The sequence below is a fragment of the Babylonia areolata genome, chromosome 2, assembly GCF_041734735.1.
Source record: "Babylonia areolata isolate BAREFJ2019XMU chromosome 2, ASM4173473v1, whole genome shotgun sequence".
NCBI lineage: Eukaryota > Metazoa > Mollusca > Gastropoda > Neogastropoda > Buccinidae > Babylonia > Babylonia areolata.
Window position 1 is genome coordinate 37,386,663 of NC_134877.1, and position 18,936 is coordinate 37,405,598.

The window sequence follows — 18,936 nt, forward strand, 5'->3', positions numbered from 1 at the left end:
GGTGGGTGAATGAGTGAGTGAGTGTGTACATATGTGCGCGCGCGCGCGCGCGCGCGCGCGCGCGCGCGCGTGTGTGTGTGTGTGTGTGTGTGTGTGTGTGTTCGTTCGTTCTTTAGTTTAACGTCTTTTCACTGTAAGTGATAGTAGACGAGGGAAGGAAAAAAATCGAGTGGGAGGAGGGGGAGGGGGGGTGGGGGAAATTACTGCGTACGCGTACGAGTAAGTGAAAGTGTGTGTGTGTGTGTGTGTGTGTGTGTGTGTGTGTGTGTGTGTGTGTGGTCATGTACGCATGAGCCTCTGAGTGCATGTATGTGTGAATGGCGCGGTTGAGTGAATGTGAATGTATGTGTACATTATGTGTGTGCATATGTGCGAGCACGCTCGCGCGCGCGCATGCGTGTGCATGCAAGCGTGTTAGTAAATGTGTATGCTGAGTTATATATATATATATATATATATATATATGTGTGTGTGTGTGTGTGTGTGTGTGTGTGTGTGTGTGTTCATGTTTCTCTCTCTTTGTGTGTGCGTGTTCGTCTCTCTCTCTCTCTCTCTTTCTCTCTGTGAGTGTGTGTGTGTGTGTGTGTGTGTGTGTGTGTGTGTGTGTGTGTGTGTGTGTGTGTGTGTGTGTGTGTGTGTGTGTGTTGGTGTAGTGATGTGCGCCAGAGGAAAACTAGTGGCACGTGCATTTGGGTCTGTGGGCATGTGATGACGAATGAAGCAGACAACAACGGCTGATTAGATTTGATCTGTGCTGATGTATCTAATCCATCTACAAGGAAAAAACTGCAAAGGCATACATACGCAAACCAAGTACTTTGAAAATCCACATTTGTGAGAACAGATTAAAAACAAACTGCAAAGGCATACATATGCAAACCAAGTACTTTGAAAATCCACATTTGTGAGAACACATAGACATATTTTTGGTCTATGCATTAATACTAGTATCCAATATAATTATAATGCACACATTGTTTAACAGTCACGTTGACATTTTATGGCTATCAGAACCGATTAGCTGATGACGATAACTAGGCCTACTATCCGGGGAAAGAGTGAAGACATAACCAGAAAGAAATTGAGAAAGGCAGAAATATAAAACTGCAAGGCTAATTTCACTGAATGATTTGGGGTGAGACCAGCTGGATCATAAATGCTACTGCAAAAAAAAAAAAAAAAAAAAAAAAAGCAATCGGCGATGAAAGGTTGAACTGTTCCGAAAACGCGTTTCTTAAAATTCGGTTGTAAAAGCTGAACAAGAATCATGGTTACAACTAGTCTTATTTATATTTTCACCATCGTTGTATATTGATGACCAAATACCCTGGATTACAGTGTCTTATTATGCAACCCAAACAACACGCTCCACACCAACAAAATCCTGGTTCTCTCCATACACCACCCAAAATGTCCCACAATGAAGAGACGTGACGCAATTTCCAAAATATAATTACATATTTTAACAGCAGGGAGTTTTATTTATTTCTTTACTCTTCCTCCTTTCCTTTTATCTTCTCCCCCACCCCACCCACTGCAAACCGCTCACCTCCTCCCACCATGCACTGAGATGTATGTTTAGCTACACAGGTCTCGTCGCCTCACAGTTTTGACAGAGAACAAGGTGCGGTAAGAGTTGTATCCCTTCCCCCCTCGAGGAAAAGACAACCCCTCCCTCCCAATCTGAAGGGGGTGTAACTGTAGGGTGAGCATTGTGCGCCCATGTTGTCGGAACACGGGCACGGTGGCACGCATTGTTCTGCCCTGAGAGGAAAGGTCTGATGAGGAGCGTGTCACACACCATGGACTGTGTCCTTCTCTTTTCTTTCTTTCTTTTTATTTTTTTTTTAATACAACCATGTCAAGCTCGTCAGTTCCTGTAAGGGGAAGAGGAGTGGGGTGGGGGACGACCCTGGACCCCTGCTGCCCTGTCTCCTCCGCGTCTGTTCCGCGGCATTCTCTTTTTTTTTTTCAGTTTTGAGGCTTCAGCCTTCCATTACCCCAGCGGTGAGCGGGGCGGCTGGCAATCGGAGACTCGGCAAACAGGGCGCGGAGGCTGAAGAAAAGCTCACGTATTTTTCCTGGCGTTGAGTTACCCGTGAGCATAGACTGTGGGTGACACCAAACCCGAGCGAGGCCTGGCGACAGAACAGAATCGATTATAAACAAAACAAAACAAAACAAAAAAACCTTGTCAAAAAATGGACTGACAGGTATTTTGTGTGTGCAGGCACGGCGACGACCCTGGCTCTATTGGCTTCAGGTGGGGGTGGGGTGAGGGTGTGTGTTGGAGGAGGTTGGGTGGGTAGGCGGGTGGGAGGAGGGTCGGGGTGGGGAGCTGGGGGGCGGGGGGAGCTGGGTGGGAGTGGGACGGCGCACGCGCTTGTGCCTGTGCCCAGTGGAGCGGCGGCTCGTGATGTATCTGTCCCGACATTAGCACAAGGCTGAAGGAGACACACGACACCGGCAGCTGTCTTTGGCCCGTAATTAATTGTGAGTAGGATTTCGCCCCCTCTCTTTTTTTTTGCTGAAGCGGACAAATCTTTCATACACTTCTTCGGTCGGACAGCGCTGGGGTGTTTTTTTTTGGGGGGTGGGGGTGGGGGGGGGAGGGGCGGGGGGGGGGGGGGGAGTTGGAGTGGGGAGTAGGGGGGGGGGGGATTTTTGCGACGATGTTTGACGTCTGCCGTTCCCCTTCCATCCCATCCCCACCCCATTTCCTATGCCCCTCTCTCTCTCACTCTCTGTCTCTCTCTCTCTCAATGTGTATATATATATATATATATATATATATATATATATATATATATATATATATCTGTCTCTCTCTTTCCTCCTTTCAGTATTTCTTTCTCACCCACCCAACCATAAGTATATGTATGAACGCGCGTGAGCGAGTGCGCGTGCACACATACATACTTATTTCTTTATGAGAGAGAGAGAGAGAGAGAGAGAGAGAGAGAGAGAGAGAGAGAGAGAGAGAGAGAGAGAGATCACAGTCATGTCCAACAACCAGAACTCAAAAGAGGTACATAGAAAATAAATAACTGTCATTCAGCCCTGAGCGAGACTGGGCAATGAACACAGCTTAGGGATGTTATCATTACAGAAACCAACCAATTTCACCTTCACCTCACCTATCCCGTAGTCTTGTGGACCGTTGGTGATCTGGCAACCAACATCCTCCAGTCCTCTCGGTTTTCTGACCTCCTGACTGTATCGCTCAACCTCAAGCCCGTCCATTCTGGGATGTTGTCCTCCCATCTCTTCCTCTGTCTGCCTCTCCTTCTCCCCCCTTGCACTGTGCCCTGCAGGAATGCCCTGATGATCTCGTGACCAACCAATTTGACAGAATCCAAAAAGAACTTTCAAAGGACCTGTTCCCAAGAAGTACCAGAGACAGACCATAAATGACAATTAACTACAACTGAAGTCATAAAGTTTTTAATTAACTGTAATTTTGTGAATGAAGAAAACAGAAACACCCAACTTTACTAGAGCAATAACTATGCATGCTTCTTCATAAAACTCTTCAGTTGGAAACACAGCTAATTCTGCATGTGGGTCCATAGCTGACGTGCAAACAATGTTTGCAGGCAATCACATGGAACGATTTCTGTTTCAGGAATGTCATCAGAGAACTTTTCTTTAAGCTGGGCTCAGACAGGAAGAGTACCCCCGAAAACGGAGTATGGCTGCCTACATGGCGGGGTAAAAACGGTCATACACGTAAAAGCCCACTTGTGCATATACGAGTGAACACGGGAGCTGCAGCCCACGGGCGATAAAGAAGAAGATAGGAAGAGTGAGACTACAAGATGGAATGTCACCTATATCACAGGCATATTCTGGATAGTGTGACTCACAGGATGGAGTGTCACCTATATCATGGACATGTTCTGCATAGTGTGACCCACACAGGATGGAGTGTCACCTATATCATGGACATGTTCTGTATAGTGTGACTCACAGGATGGAGTGTCACCTATATCATGGACATGTTCTGTATAGTGTGACTCACAGGATGAGAGTGTCACCTATATCATGGACATGTTCTGTATAGTGTGACCCACAGGATGGAGTGTCACCTATATCATGGACATGTTCTGTATAGTGTGACTCACAGGATGGAGTGTCACCTATATCATGGACATGTTCTGTATAGTGTGACTCACAGGACAGAGTGTCACCTATATCATGGACATGTTCTGTATAGTGTGACTCACAGGATGGAGTATCACCTATATCATGGACATGTTCTGTATAGTGTGACCCACAGGATGGAGTGTCACCTATATCATGGACATGTTCTGTATAGTGTAACCCACAGGATGGAGTGTCACCTATATCATGGACATGTTCTGTATAGTTTGACCCACACAGGACGGAGTGTCACCTATATCATGGACATGTTCTGAATAGTGTAACCCACAGGATGGAGAGTCACCTATATCATGGACATGTTCTGTATAGTATGACTCACAGGATGGAGTGTCACCTATATCATGGACATGTTCTGTATAGTGTCGCTCAGCTCTCCTGACTCTAACAGCAGGTGCATGCACACTAGTTTTGGTATACAGGGTTCACAAACAGTCAAGGATCACTTAATACCAGCAGGTGTGTTCTCATAATAAAATGGAAACAAAATCGAGAGAAAATGAGAAAAACTACGCAGGCTCAGGCACACATCACATTAATGTACCATGAACAGCTTGAAAATGCGTTTGGAAAATTGGCTTCAGCCAAAATTTCCAATTATTCAACGACATGTAAACAACAGTTGTATTTTTGCAGTGTAAGACAATGGGAGTGTTGGTTTGATTTGATTTGATGTGGAAGAAAGCATTCTGATGAGGGATGCTCATTGCATTGGCTGCTGACACCGCTGTTTACCGGAATATCAGCATCATTTCACCATGCCTCCGAGAAGAAAACTATACAAGTCCCCAGGTGGTCCCTAACTTTTCGTGAACCCTGTAGCTGACACCAGTGTATACACGGAAACAAGGCGTTGAGTTGATCCACGACATGAGACCTGAAACCAAGACGGAGCTCCATAGCACCAGGTCTTTTCTTTATAATCCTCGTCGATCATCATGCAAAGTCTCTTTCTGCCCTGCTCGTAGTGTGTGAGCTCGGTTCCGATTTCCCTCCAACATTTCCGAGCCGCTGGCAAGTTCGTGTGAAGACGTTCAGGGTCATCCAGCTGACTCATGGCAGCTGTCGCTGGAGGAACATTTTGATGCTCTCCAATTCAGATGGGACACTCACCCTGTCTGGCCCGGCGACTAAGCAATTATTGTTGACAATAGACGACTTGTGCTGGATCAGAACAGGCACTACTGCACACCTCGAAGCTGCTAGCGAAGGTCTGTTCCAGTTTGGTAGTTTCATGGCTCCCTGTGGACTGCTGATACTTGGATTGGACAAAACGACTGTGAATGTGACTGCGGGAGTGAGGGGTGGGTGGGTGGAGGAGTCGGGACAAACGCCTTGAAGTGGGGATACCAGTGTGGAGACTTGGCATTCAAACCGTCGGTGTTTTGTTTTCAAGTCAGGAGATCCCCATGCGCGGCTCAGGAAAAAAACAACAACCCATGTCTTGCAGACTTCTCTTCAAAAACAGAAGTTTCTTCGAAGACCGATGTTTAAAAAACTATCCCAATCCAAACCTAACATGGGGGTTCTCACGAAGGGCCTCTATATCCTGTTACAAATCTGCTGTTGCTGCTACAGCTACAACCACAACCACTACCACAATTACCACAACCACTACTACTACTACGACGACGACCACCACCAACAACAACACCGCCACCACTACTGCTACTACTACTACCGCTGCTAGGAATAGAATAGATTTTAATGTCATGAAACTTTAGGGTTTATAAGACACAAACACATATGTAAATAAGCAATTAAACATTTAATTAGCATAATAGATTGGAACAGCAGTTATAAACAAAATGTCCCTCATCTTTTTTTGTGTGCATATATACATCATCTGTTGGCATCAACTGACTGGGAATATTTCCTGTGTTATTCGAATTTAGAATATCTTTTATAAAGTAGTTATCACATATATGACAGCCTCTGTCTTTGTTACAACTGCTGCCACTGGCTCTGTCATTACCATAACCAGCAACACCTCCAGCAACGACTACACTTATGATGAATAACAAATAGTAAAGAGTGGTAACTCTCCACACACAAGTAGCAGAACTTCAAGCCAATGCTGCTTACGCTACCAATTCAGCTAGCACACAGATAAATAAAAGGTACATTGGAACAAACCCAGACACTTCCCCAAAAAAGGAAGCGCCGGGCTTGCTCTTATACCGATCATTTGACATGTGCACATAGCAGCAATGACAGAAGAAATGTGCAAACACAAATTAGCTTTTATTCAAGACTGGCATAGCCTCTTTAATCCTGAACAAGCCACACGGAACACACGGACAATACAGAACAAACACATGGTTGCCTCGGTGGTTCATATCAAGTTGAAAAACCACTAGGCAACCATGTGTTTGTATGTATTTACCTATTATTTATTTATCTATTTATCTATTTATTTTTCCTTTTTTCTTTCTTTTTTGTGTACGTTTTGTTATTTATTTTATCTTATTTATTTATTTATTTATTTTTGCGCGTTGGGTTACGCTGGTGGTCAGGCATCTGCTTGGCAGATGTGGTGTAGCGTATATGGATTTGACCGAACGCAGTGACGCCTCCTTCAGCTACTGATGCTGATACTAACAGGAGCGTAATGACCATGATAGCGCAAATAATAATGATGGTGATGGTATGCGTGTAAGAAAGAAGTTACAAACAATCCTAAAAAAGCTTAGAATTTGATATCAGAATGATGATGACAATAATGATAAATTGGTTTAACTGTTGTTTCTTGCTTCTGTTATCACTGTTGTTGTTATCATTTGTCGTTTCTGAAGCCCCCACCCCACCCCACCCCCATCCTCCAAACTCCTTCGATTTATTCGAAGGCTTAGCATCTGCTTTTTGAAAGCAGATGTGGCGTAGCGTGTATGAATCAGCCCGCACGCTTTGACGGTTTCCGGAAATTGAAATTGAAAACTGAAACTGTTAGCATTATCATCACGTCATCATCGTCATAATCACCATTATCATCATCGTCGTCGATTTTGGCAAACTATACATTTCGATGACCATAATGCTTCGCAATAATCATTCCTTCAAAAACACCACGGAAGAAATAAACAAACAGGTGACTGTCAACATTGCAAAGTTTGAAGCCAAGATAAGCGTTAAAAGGAAAGTTACCTAGAACGCTGCATGTATAATGTTAGAAAAGAGCACCGTGCTTTTTTTGTGTCGTGAATAATTCAACAGATTCTTAAGGCTGAGCTCTTGCAGAGAAGAGAGCAGAATCAACAACCACCATAGATTTAGCATGCTTTCCATAAGTAACCATGGTCAACAGAAAAAAATCCCCACATAAAGTTTACTCCCGGAGAGGTTTTTCTTTTCTTTTTCGTCAGTTCTCGCCCACTTTTACAAAGGGGGGGTTAAGCTTCATCGATTGTTTCCCAAGGTGTTTTGAAATGACACACACACAGAGGGGGTTAAGCTTCATCGATTGTTTCCTAAGGTGTTTTGAAATGACACACCCATAGGGGGTTAAGCTTCATCGATTGTTTCCTAAGGTGTTTTGAAATGACACACCCATAGGGGGTTAAGCTTCATCGATTGTTTCCCAAGGTGTTTTGAAATGACACACACACAGAGGGGGTTAAGCTTCATCGATTGTTTCCTAAGGTGTTTTGAAATGACACACCCATAGGGGGTTAAGCTTCATCGATTGTTTCCTAAGGTGTTTTGAAATGACACACCCATAGGGGGTTAAGCTTCATCGATTGTTTCCTAAGGTGTTTTGAAATGACACACACATAGGGTGTTAAGCTTCATCGATTGTTTCCTAAGGTGTTTTGAAATGACACACACAAACAGGGGGTTAAGCTTCATCGATTGTTTCCCAAGGTGTTTTGAAATGACACACACACAGGGGGTTAAGCTTCATCGATTGTTTCCCAAGGTGTTTTGAAATGACACACACACAGAGGGGGTTAAGCTTCATCGATTGTTTCCCAAGGTGTTTTGAAATGACACACACACAGGGGGTTAAGCTTCATCGATTGTTTCCTAAGGTGTTTTGAAATGACACACCCATAGGGGGTTAAGCTTCATCGATTGTTTCCTAAGGTGTTTTGAAATGACACACACATAGGGTGTTAAGCTTCATCGATTGTTTCCTAAGGTGTTTTGAAATGACACACACAAACAGGGGGTTAAGCTTCATCGATTGTTTCCCAAGGTGTTTTGAAATGACACACACACAGGGGGTTAAGCTTCATCGATTGTTTCCCAAGGTGTTTTGAAATGACACACACACAGGGGGTTAAGCTTCATCGATTGTTTCCCAAGGTGTTTTGAAATGACACACACACACAGGGGGTTAAGCTTCATCGATTGTTTCCCAAGGTGTTTTGAAATGACACACACACAGGGGGTTAAGCTTCATCGATTGTTTCCCAAAGACCCACCTGCCCTGCTGGGTTCTCAACTCTTGGACTGCATCTCATCAATACTGATCACGTTCCCCACGTAGTTTTACTTCCTCACTGTGCTTTATAAACAGACTTCTTTTTTTGTCTGGCTTTCGTTTTCTTTCTTTCTTTTGTTTTCTTTTCTTTCTGTCTTTCTTTCTTTCCTTCCTTCCTTCCTTCTTTCTTTCTTTCATTTCTTTTCTTCCTTCCCTCTTTCTTTCTTTCTTTCTTTTGTTTTCTTTTTCTTTCTTTCTTTCTTTCTTTTGTTTTCTTTTCTTTCTGTCTTTCTTTCTTTCCTTCCTTCCTTCTTTCTTTCTTTCATTTCTTTTCTTCCTTCCCTCTTTCTTTCTTTCTTTTGTTTTCTTTTCTTTCTTTCCTTCCTTCCTTCTTTCTTTCTTTCATTTCTTTTCTTCCTTCCCTCTTTCTTTCTTTCTTTTGTTTTCTTTTCTTTCTGTCTTTCTTTCTTTCCTTCCTTCCTTCTTTCTGTCTTTCATTTCCTTTCTTCCTTCCCTCTTTCTTTCTTTCTTTCTTTTGTTTTCTTTTTCTTTCTTTCTTTCTTTTGTTTTCTTTTCTTTCTGTCTTTCTTTCTTTCTTTCCTTCCTTCCTTCTTTCTTTCTTTCATTTCTTTTCTTCCTTCCCTCTTTCTTTCTTTCTTTCTTTTGTTTTCTTTTTCTTTCTTTCTTTCTTTTGTTGTCTGTTTGCTCTCTCTGCTCTGCTCTAAACCTGTTCTTTTACTTCGATTCTATTTTCTATGTCGTTGTTATAAACATGTTTTGTTTTCGTTTTCGTTTTTTTTGTGTTACTTTTGTTTCTGTCTTTCCGTCTTTTTTGTTGTTTGCTTGCTCTCTCTGTTCTGCTCTAAAGTTTTTGTTTTTTTTGTTTTTTGTTTTACTTTCGATTCTGTTTTCTTTGTCGTTGTCATAACCATGTTTTATTTTCTTTTTCGTTTTTTTTATGTTACTTTTCTTTCTTTCTTCTTTCCTTCTTTGTTTATTTCTTTGTTTCTTCTTTCTTTCTTTTTCCTTCATTCTCTTGTTGTCTGTTTGCTCTCTCTGTTCTGTTCTCCACCTGTTTTTTACTTTCGATTTCTTTCTTTCTTTTATTTTCTTCTTTTCTTTCTGTCTTTCTTCAGTTTTTCTTTCTTTCTTTCTTCATTTCTTTCTTTCTTTCTTATCTTTCGTTCCTTCTTTTTTTCTTTTTCTTTTCTTTTCCTTTCATTCTCTTGTCTGTTTGCTCTCTGTGTTCTGCTCTAAACCTGTTTTATTATTTTTTTTTATACTTTCGATTCTATTTTCTATGTCTATAACCATGTTTTATTTTCTTTTTCGTTTTTTTTGGCTACTTTTCTTTCTTTCTTTCTTTCTTTCTTTCTTTCTTTCTTCACTTTTCTTTTCTGTATGTCATTTTACATTCTGCTCCATCTCTCTCTCCTTCACTCTTCCTTTCTTTACATTTCTTCGTTTCTTGTAACGCCCTTCGTTTTCTTTCTTTCTTTCTTTGTCTGTCTTCCATCCTCTCTTCCTTACCCCCTTTCATCCCTTCATGCAAAGCAAGCACAGGATAACGCACCCAGTTCTCTCATCCTGTTCACAAACAAGAACGAACAAGTTTGCTGACGTGTCAGTTTTTGGACGCACATATTTTAAGTTTACATTTGGGCCAACAGCAAAGTGAGAGCTGTATTATCAATGGTTTCTCCAGTCAATGGGAAACCATTTACAACTTAGTCTTTTGTGAAGGACTATGACTCTCAAACTAGGAGGCAAAATTGCACTGGCTCTTAGTGCTGCAGCCTTGTGAGCTAGTTGGCCTTTGGGGACCATCCCAACGCTGACTGTCCTAAACCCCCCTTGGCCAAGAGAGTGGGGATGTAACTTGGGCAAGACACTATCCACTATAATCAAAGTCTAGCCCAAATAGCAGTTGCCTCCTCTGCTGTTCTGATGGTCATAGTCGGACACGACTGACTATCATATATATATATATATATATATATATATATATTAAAATTTCTTTGCAGTCATCAGTTAATGGAAAGCAAATGCTTTCAAAGGATGATACAAGAACCACTGAGCAGCTGGTCTTCGAAAAATATTGGATTTTCAAAGACAACACATTTTTGTGAAGTTTCTCTCTTCCTCCCTTCTCTCCCCCACTGTCTATTTCTCTCTCGCTTTGTCTGTCTGTCTGTCTCTCCTTTTTTTTATCCCCATCTTCCGCCATCTTTTGATTAAATCATCCTCACACCGCTAATACAGACGTCTCCATACACAACCACGCCCAGGCTTGTCTGTTGCAATCTCCCCCCCCCCCCCACACACACACCTCCCCCTCATCTCCAACACTAGTGCTTCAAGTCTACTGGGAGCTATCAATGTTAGGTCGCCATGAGGCCATAAACCAGAGGAAACCCCGCCCTAACTGCTGGGACACTTCGGTGATGTTCAGTAGTGCCTTGTTCTGATTCATATCAACCACACACAGAGCTCCACCGACAAGAACCCTCTTACTGGTGACAACAATCGTTTTTAGTCGCGGAGCCAGTCTGAATGACTGCCGTCCCTGGAGGGTGTAGATCGCAACCACGTCCCTTACAATGAATCTGCCCAACACGGAACACAGTGACACAAACTCACTGCAAGCACGGAAAAGGAATCAATATGGGAAGTATTGCATGAAATGCCTCGGAATTTTTTTTCTACCAGTTTGGTTCCAACTTTTTTTTTTCGGGGGTGGGGGTGGGATGATGATGAATGAGAATGATGGACGATGCAGCGTTTCTGGGGCCCATTTGAAGTTAGGAATTACATGACAGAAACGTGCAGAGTTCTTCAGAGGAATTTGAGCAAAGCGATACTTCTGAAGACACACCTTCAAGTAAAGTGGCATGACACAGTCTTCCCACAGGATCCCATTTTCGATCACAGTACACTCAGCCCTGGGTAACTGTTGGCCATGAGCCGAATCTCCCACAGTGATACGCTTGTAATGGGTTCGATCTCACATCCTTTTAGTCGTCAGTCGTCAGCGACACTTACAGAAACATGCAGAGTTCCTCAGAGGAATTTGAATACTCCAGAAGGCACACCTTTAAAGAGGATGACAGTCTTCCCACAGGATCCCACATTCGATCACGGTACACTCAGCCCTGGGTAACTGTTGGCCATGAGCCGAATCTCCCACAGTGATACACTTGTACTGGATTCGAACTCACATCCTTTTATAGTCGTCAGTCGTCAGCGACACTTACCCCTTCACCACGGCCGCTTGGTTGTATTTACTCTTCAATGATCTTGCTATACTAAACGAGATAATGCGAGTCTGTTCATGGAAACACACACACACACACACACCACCACCACCACCACCACCACCACCAACAACAACAACAGCAGCAGCAACAGCAACAACAACAACAACAAAACAAAAAAAGGAAGAAAAAAAAATCCGAAGAATGTATTTCCAGTGTGTCATGGTGAACACGCTACAAAGTATTAACCTCAGATTAGATAGCTAGCTAGATAAGGCATGAATAAAAACAACAACCCCAAAACAAAAACAACAAACATAAAAAAACCCTCAAAACAACAACCTTGCTCCAAAACAAGTAAACAGGGACGTCAGCATGCAGTCATAGCAATGGCAACAGGTCCAGAGAAACGAAACATCAGAAAGCAAGAAATCTTACAAAGACAGGACAAAGCCTCCAAAAACGTGTCACACACACACACACACACACACACACACACACACACACACACACACACACACACACACACACATACACAGAAAGAGAGACACAGAGACAGAGACAGAGGCAGAGATAGGATCTGAACGAAAGGGGTAAAAATTGTTGATCAGACAATGCTGTACCCAAACGCTTTTGCTGCAACACGTTGAATGATTAATAAACTGATCACCTGCTGTATTTAAATTCACCTTTAAGGAGGGACACTCTTTACATACGAGCCAAGACACAAGACTGAATGCGGAAACAGCTTAGATTTTCAGGCGATCAATGAATGAACGAATGATTTTTCTGGGCTTGCTTGCTACCCGTGAAGAAACGAACGAGTGTCACAGACCCTGTGATAAGTCTATATATGTTTGTGTTTAATATTGGACTTTCTTGATATCACGTGAATGTATGTATGTATGTATGTATTATGTATGTATGTATGTATGTATGTAAACGCGCATGAGCGTAGGCGGGTGTATGTGTGTGTGTGTGTGTGTGTGTGTGTGTGTGTGTGTGTGTGTGTGTGTGTGTGTGTGTGTGTGTGTGTGTGTGTGTGTGTGTGTGTGTGTAGTGAAAATATGTTAATGTTATCAGTTTCAGTTTCTGAAGGAGGTGTCACTGCGTTCGGACAAATGCATATACGCTACACCACATCTGCTAGGCAGATGCCTGACAACAGCATAACCCAACGCGCTTGCTTATAATTATATTTGTGTGCCCATCAGAGTGGATGTCTTTTTACATAAGTTTGCCAGAGGACAACATTCTCGTTGTCATGGGTTCTTATTCAGTGCGCCAATTGCGTTCTGCACACGGGACCTCGGTTAATCGTCTCATCCGAAAGACTAGAAGCCCAGTCTGATTTTCCAGTCAAACTCGGGAGAAAGGGCGAGAGCGGGATTCGAACCCACACATTAACGGACTCTCTGTATTGGCAGCTGAGCGCCTTAACCATTAATCATTAACTTAACCATTTATTTATCAACTCTTGACTATTGTTATCATTTTCGACGTATATTCGGTATGGTGTGTGGTGTGTTCCTGGTGAAGATGGTGTTATAATTGGTGAAGTGGGATCGGTGCACACATTGTCTTGCCTGATACTTTTACCTAGGTGATCCTTGTGTTCTTGTGCAGCAGTGAATTGATATTTACCATCGACAAAAAAGTCTTTTTGGTCACATCGACCTCACCATTCTTCTTGCTGACTTTTAATTTGTCGTCACTACTTTTTTCAATGTGAATCTGTGTTAACGACTTAATCAGCATGCTGAGGTTTTCATCAGCCGATGCGTCGATTCAGGAGCCACTGTTATCTACGTTGTTTCCGAGCGTTGCTCTCTTCGTAATCAATTTGAGGGTTGTAGGAAGGTGGATATTAATAGGTGTTTTTTTTTTATTCACGTGATGTTCATCTTTAGTTACAAATAACATTTCAGGTATAGAACACGGTCTATGATACCCAGTAGAAATAAAGTTGGATTAAACTACGTTGACATCTCCATCCCCATCTTCCGCCATCTTTTGATCAAATCATCCCTCACGGGCGCCGCTAATACAGACTTCTCCATACACAACCACGCACAGGCTTGTCTGTCGCAATCTCTCGCCCTCCCCACCCCCCACCCCCCCAACCTCCCCATCACCCCCACCAACACTAGTGCTTCAAGTCTACTGGGAGCTGTCAACGTTAGGTCGCCACCAGGTCAAACTTCTCTCCTGCTCGAGTTCACAAAATGAACGCAGTGTTCCGTTGTCAAAACGAAGTAAATTCAACGAATATATTGACCTCTGAAAGAAAAAAAATCTAGAACTCAAGTAAAATTTACGAATACACTGAGCAATGAAAAAGAAAAAAGAAAACAAAGGACTCCACAGCACAGGAAAAGACAATTCAACCTTCTTCACCAGCATTACCAAGAGAGCGGTGGTGTACGTTGTTCTCACGCAGAGCGGGATGATGAAAGTCTGGCAAAAACAAGCGGTGGTCGTCCACAATGAGTAAGGCCAGGCCTGGATGCATGTGCTCAAGACGGTCAGGATGTGAATGTGTGTGTGTGTGTGTGTGTGTGTGTGTGTGTGTGTGTGTGTGTGTGTGTGTGTGTGTGTGTGTGTGTATGTATGTGTGTGTGTGTGTGTGAGTGTGGTGTTCTTTTGTGTGTTCGTGTGTGTGTACGTGTGTGTGTGTATACGTGTGTGTGTGTGTGTGTGTGTGTGTGTGTGTGTGTGTGTGTGTGTTCGTGCGTGCGTGCGTTTGTGTGTGTGTGTGTGTGTGTGTGTGTGTGTGCATGCATGTGTATATGTGTATGTGTGTGTGTGTGTTCGTGCGTGCGTTTGTGTGTTTGTGCGTGCGTTTGTGTGTTTGTGTGTGTGTGTGTGTGTGTGTGTATGTGTGTGTGCATGTATGTATGTATGTGTGCATGTGTGTGCATGTGTGCGTGCGCGCGCGCGCGTGCATGTGTGTAGCTAGCTCAGTCAGCCCACTCAAGAATGGCAGACACACTAGGAACGCCGAGTGGGAAGGACGGAACGCAAGGGGAACCCAACAGCAAGCAGAACTCAATCCCCACAGCATCCCCTAGTGGTGGGGGCTGAAGGGAGCAGGGACGACAGGGAAGGAATTCACACCCCCACCATCTGTGTGCTCAGCTCTCTGTCACCCTGCACTCCCTCCCCCTCCACTCACCCCCCCCCCTCCCGCCCCCCCTCTCACCCTTTTCTTCGCCCCTTCAGATACCATCGCCTGCCTCACTAATGAGCACACAAACCTGCACACACACACACACACACACACACACACACACACACACAAACGCACGCACGCACACACACACACACACACGGAGCTACTGCACCTTGGCTAGAAATACACTGTAGGCCAATATTTGTTGTTGTTTTTTCTTTAGCTACACGCGATTTTTCGAGATGACTGCCACTTTCTTCTTCTTCTTCTTCTTCACTTTCCTTTTTCCTTTTTTTTTCTCAAGGCCTGACTAAGCGCGTTGGGCTACGCCGCTGGTCAAGCATCTGCTTGGCAGATGTGGTGTAGCGTATATGGATTTGTCCGAACGCAGTGACGCCTCCTTGAGCTACTGAAACTGAAACTAAAACTTCTTCACCACCACTACCATCATCATCATCATCATTTTCTTCTTCTTCTTCTTCACCATGATCATGATCATGATCATCTTCTTCTTCACCATCATCATCATCATCATCTTCTTCGTCGTCGTCGTCGTCATCGTCGTCGTCGTCATCATCATCATCATCATCATTTTCTTCTTCTTCACCATGATCATGATGATCATCATCTTCTTCTTCACCATCATCATCATCATCATCTTCTTCGTCGTCGTCATCGTCGTCGTCATCATCATCATCATCATCACCATCATCTTCTTCTTCTTCTTCGTCGTCGTCGTCGTCATCGTCGGCGTCGTCGTCGTCATCATCATCATCATCATCATCTTCTTCTTCTTTTTCGTCGTCGTCATAGTCGTCGTCGTCATCATCATCATCATCATCATCATCAACTTCTTCTTCTTCTTCTTCGTTATCGTCATAGTCGTCGTCGTCGTCATCATCACACATCACCATCATCATCATCTTCAAGATGATGATGATGATGATGTTCTTCTTCTTCTTCGTCGTCGTCGTCTTCTTCTACATCTCAAAAAGCGAACGTGGTCCAAAACGATCACACGTGATTAAAAAAACAACAATAAAAAAACCAAAACAAAAACAAACAAACAAACAAACAAAAAAAAAAAAAACACAAAAAAAACATCCACAACAAAAACTCGGTAACGTTCTTTTAATACTTGCTGGCAGTCACTGCAGGGTGGTCAACCACCGTCGATACACATTTCCTTCCATGACGTTTGACTAGCATGGTTATAGGCTCTCACTCAGTGCCGTGATCAGCGTGCTTGGTTTAGCCATGCATTACCTGGGAACTGTCCTGCTGGAATTTTATTGTTTGAGAGAAAACATCAAGTTTCTGGACGGATTTATCTGTACTATTCAACAGCACAAATGCAGCACTGTCTGTTCATTGCTCGCATGATGCATGATTTATCAATGCACTTCGGGCGTGTGGTCGGGTTCCGTGGCTTTGTCTGGTACTTTGTCAGCCAGAAGGTGGCGGTGACGGTGCCAGAGGTGAGGGTGGTGGGGGTGGGGAGTTGTAAGAAAAGGAAGAAAAGAGAGGAGGGAAAGAGGGGGAAGAGGGAGGCAGGAAGAGAGGGAGAGAGTAGGAGGGAGGCAGAGGGTGAAGACGGAGAGAGATAGAGCGGGATATATATATATATATATTTATATATTATATATACATATACATACACACATACACATATACATATGTATGTATGTATGTATGTATCTATATATATACATATATGTATGTGTGTGCGTGTGTGTGTGTTTGTGTGCGTGCGTGCATGTGTATATGTATGTATATATATATATATATATATATATATATATAGAGAGAGAGAGAGAGAGAGAGAGAGATAGAGAAGGGGACGGGGGGAGGGGTATGCGGGGGGGGGGGGGGGGGGGGGGGGGCGGCAAAACAAGGTGATGGTATGTGGAAAAGGGAAGGTGTGAAGGATTCAGACAGCGGTGGGAGAGTGGGGTGGGATCGGATGTAGGTGAAGAGGGGATGGGGGGAGGGGAGGGATGGGGGGAGGAGGGGTAGTGGAGAGGGTGATAAAGTGAGAAGAGGGGGAGGGTGGTGGTGGTGGTGGTGGTGGTAAGCACTGGTGGCGTTGTTGTGCCTACGCGTTAACTGATACAATCTGCTTTCTGCTCCACTAATGAACATGCTCCCTCCCCCACCTTCTCCGGTTGCATCGTAGTTAAGTGGCGTGAAGTCTCTGTCCCTTGCGTGTGTGTGTGTGTGTGTGTGTGTGTGTGTGTGTGTGTGTGTGTGTGTGTGTGTGTGTGTGTGTGTGTCTGTGTGCGCGCGCGCACGTGCGTAGGTTCGTGCTCGTATGTGTATTAATTTTGTATGTACGTACGCAACACACGCTGAATACACATATGTATATGCACCAGCGCGCTAGTGTTCGAACGCCTGTTCACATGTGATCGTCCACGTGGTTTGGTGCGCGCAGATGATAAATCATCGATGTATGAACGTTATACGTGTATGCGTGCGTGCACACGCGCGTGTGTGTGTGTGTGTGCAGCGTGGCATCTGATGCCGCGCGTTGGCGTGCACTTGCATGAGGGCGACGACAGACCCCCAACATAGTTGTGTTCATCAGCCACATCTTTCTCATCACCCGAAATGTTTCCGCGCCTCAGCCCGGCTGCTGGCGCTTAGAGCGTGAAAATTACTTCGGTTATTTTTTTTTCGGGGGTGGGGATAGGGGTGGGGGGTCTGACTTCCTTATCTAATTTTGTTTTAGTTTACTTTTTAACCCCTCCCCCCCCCCTCCCCCGTTAATGATCGCCGCTCCCTTTTCTGTTCTAACAAAATGGTTTGCGCCGCTCCACCTCCACCTCCACCGCCGGCCCTTGCAACCCCTCCCCCCCTCAATTCTCCTCCCCCCCCGTCCCTCTCGCTCCCCCCCCACCCCCTCCGTCTTTTTTTTTTATATTTATTTTTTATTTTTGCTTTCGTGTACCAAATTCCTAAAATCTTGTCAGGAATAGTTTGCTAATCATCGTGCAACCAGCCAAGCCGAGCAAAGCAAAACGAAGCAAACTAAAAACACCCAAGTCCCAGTCCCAGCTCAACTTCGTGCATCCAGTCCAGGGGAGCAAACATTAACAACAAAGTGTTTTTGACTCAGCATGCTTATTACTAAAGCTTCGACTAACCTTAACTGACGACGAGTGGAACATACCGGTGTCAGGTTTGCCATGATGCCTCCCCAGCCGAAGATTGACCCTTCTTACTTTTTGCTCATTGGGAGAACACGCACGCACTTGGGCATAGTGTAATTATAGTCTGCGTTGCGTTGTTGTTGTTTTTATGATATAAAAAAAACAAAAAAACAAAAAGCAAACACCTTATCATTTTGTACTAGGACATGTTCCATGATTCATGGATAAGTCTCTCTCTCTCACATTGAAAGACAACGACTATTACATTATTAAATTACACACACACACACACACACGCGCGCGCGCGCGCGCGCGCGCGTTCATCCATTAACATACACACACATTACTGCATTCATTAAGTGAACACACACACACGAGAGAGAGAGAGAGAGAGAGAGAGAGAGAGAGAGAGAGAGAGGTGGGGGATGAGTAGGGAGATGGACAGAGAGAGAGAGAGATGGGGAAGAGAGAGAGAGAGAGAGAGAGAGAGAGAAGAGAGAGAGAGAGAGAGAGAGAGAGAGAGAGAGAGAGAGAAGCGGATAAGCAGATAGACAGACAGACATAGCACATCTTATGTCAAAAATTATTCCATGTAGACATACACACAGAACTCAGCATTCAAACTGTTGGTGTTTGTCCCCCCCCCCTTCTTCCCCCCCCCCCCCCAGTGTTTTCAAACACCCATTCCTTTTGACCATCGTCGTTCACTTTTTTTCTCAGCGACTTTCTCAGGTCATTGCTTTCCCCAAGATTTGTATTTGTATTTCTTTTTAT

The 18,936-nt window shown here is 44.0% G+C and overlaps 1 long non-coding RNA gene across 1 annotated transcript; it reads right to left on the reverse strand.

The window, feature by feature from the left end:
• Positions 1-1,336: 1,336 nt before the first annotated feature.
• LOC143279434 (uncharacterized) lies at positions 1,337-3,339 on the reverse strand. Its single transcript, XR_013054884.1, has 2 exons — positions 3,138-3,339; positions 1,337-2,138 (listed from the first exon to the last, which is right to left on the reverse strand). It is a non-coding gene; the product is annotated as an uncharacterized LOC143279434 (long non-coding RNA).
• Between the last annotated feature and the right edge of the window lie 15,597 nt (positions 3,340-18,936).